The 2,500-nt window shown below is 38.8% G+C and overlaps 1 protein-coding gene across 3 annotated transcripts in view; it reads right to left on the bottom strand.

Moving 5' to 3' along the window:
• The window catches only part of kalrnb (kalirin RhoGEF kinase b), an 87,471-nt gene that overhangs the window by 50,238 nt on the left and 34,733 nt on the right, over positions 1-2,500 (bottom strand). The window lies entirely within an intron of this gene.

Below are 2,500 nucleotides of genomic sequence, written 5' to 3'. Positions count from 1 at the left end.
TGTAGAAAAAATGTGGGCGGGGGAAGTGGTTGAGCACTGCTCTCCCATGCCCACATCCACGGCTGAAGTGCCCTTGAGTAAGGCACCTAACCCCCCCATTGATCCCCGGCACCGCTGTAGCAGACGGCTCACTGCTCCCGGGTTGGTGTGTGCTTCACCTCACTGTGTGCTTCATCTCACTGTGTGTTCACTGTGTACTTCACTAATTCACGGATTGGGAGACCAAATTTCCCTCACAGGATCAAAAGAGTATCTATACTTACTTACTAACTTATTTACTATTGGGGCAGGTCTCTCAGCACACTGCCTGATCTTTTCCTCCTAATCTTAATGTAGCCTCTTGTTTTAGTGTTACCGTTTACTTTGAGAAAGTCACCAGGTCTCCCTGGTTGAAAAACATCCAAAAGGAATATTTTTCTCACCCCCACAATTGAAATGGACATGGTGTCATTTGGGTTTAATGCTTCCTTTTTTTATGCCAATTTCAGGCCATGTCCAAAAAAAAACAGCGAAAGCTAAATTCTTTGTCCAGGTGTGCCCTTATAAAGGTTAAGCTGAGTTGTGCATGTTTGGAGAAGAGTGATTCATGACCACATCCATGATGACCAAGTGATGATGCCAGTGAAAATTTCAACCACCAAAACACCATCCCCCAAAGTGGAGAATAGCTATAGAAATGTATTAGTTTTGGGTGTTTTTCAGACAATGGGACCTGGTGACCTCAAAGTAAATGGTAACACTAAAACAAGGGGCTACATTAAGATTTCTGGAGGAAAAAATCAGTTAATTCACACAGGACTGCTTTACTCAGAGCGATTTAAGAGATTAGATGTAATGAAATAATAAAGAGAAAAATAGAAATGAGAATTCTTTCATCAATTCGGTGGTGGTGTCTTTTACTTAAGGGGAATATTTTTTGAAGTAATCTAAAAGTAATCCTAAAGTAATCAGATTACGTTACATGTTTTTGGTAATCCAACTGATTACGTTACTGATTACAAAAATTGCCATGTCATTTGTAGTCAGTAATGGATTACATTTCAAAGTAATCTGACCCAACCCTGAGTATACTTAAGGTCCATTCCCACCAAGAATGATAACAATAATGATAATGGCAAAAAAGTATTGTGCTAGTTAATATGAATGATGTAACGATAACAACATTTGAAAAACAATTGTTGGGCATCACATTCAGAGCAATTTTGAAAACAATAATAAACTGACAGCCAATCAGAATCCATTACATTTTAGCCATCACATTAATCAACATGAGGAGAAATTTTGCTCATCATTGGTCAGTGTGGACACTTTTACCGTTATAGTGTGTGTGTGTGTGTGTGTGTGTGTGTGTGTGTGTGTGTGTGTGTGTGTGTGTGTGTTTGAGAGAGACCAGGGCTTAAAATTCATTTTTCAAAATGGAATTTCCCTTGGGTTATTCATGTGGGGATTTACACAATTTGGGGGTCGATTCTGATACCAAGTCAAGAATTGCGATTTCAATACTTCGATACTTTTTAAAAAGTGTTTGATTTTGGGGGTCCCCCACCACCCTGGCGTCATCAGTAATATATACTGTAGTGGGATCATTCACAACAGTGGACATCCTAGATTCTGCTTGACTCTCTCACACACACAAAACACACACTGAAAATGATAGCTTATGTGATGTGTTTCTATCATATATTTTTGAATTCATATAGAGTGTATTTATTTAATAATGCATTTTTTTAAAGTATAGCATTTTACTAGTAATTACTAGTAGCTAAAAACATATTTAGTAATTTGAATGCCTCATATTGACGTTTAACCTATAACACTTAGGCATATCTTTAATGTGGTGTGTAGGTCCAATTGAGTGCACATTGCTGATGAGTAGGTGTAATTGAGTGCCTGTCACTTTAAGAAAATACGTGAGTAATTCTATGGAGTAATTAGCCCCCCTTCAACCCGTGTTTTAGGCTATAGTTAAGCTAGTGAATAAAAAGTTGCATAGTGCGGTATGTATGTGCAAATCATTATGTTTTCACTATGTCATTAGATACAATAAATGTTAAAAAAACTAACATGTCGAGGACAATCTTTCTGGGATCAAGTGTTGGCGTCACCTGAGCTAGCAGGATAGTTACCAAGGAGCTCTTTTCCAGATGTAAAAAGTTTGCCATGGTAGTGATAGCCTATTTAGCGTAAGCGCAAAAGTGGTTCTCTCTCTCTCTCTCTCTCCGTGTGTTATTGTGTGCTATGAGGCTATGTTCAATTCAACTCGGTAGTTGATCAGTCCGGTCAATAGCACCGCATTCCGCCCACTTAATGATTAGGCTATATTAACGTCATCAGACAGGCTGTAAAAGTGTATGCGGGAATTTCGCATTATGATGGCTAGAGTTCGGGACTTGAACAAATTATCCCAATACCAATAATCCCGCAGTGAAATTTAAGCCCTGGAGACACAGAGTGTGTGTGTGTATGTGTGTGTGTGTTTGAGAGAGACATAGAGAATGAG

This window comes from Alosa alosa, chromosome 23 (genome assembly GCF_017589495.1).
Source record: "Alosa alosa isolate M-15738 ecotype Scorff River chromosome 23, AALO_Geno_1.1, whole genome shotgun sequence".
Taxonomy (NCBI): Eukaryota; Metazoa; Chordata; class Actinopteri; order Clupeiformes; family Clupeidae; genus Alosa; species Alosa alosa.
This window is presented reverse-complemented; position numbering and strand designations above follow the sequence as displayed.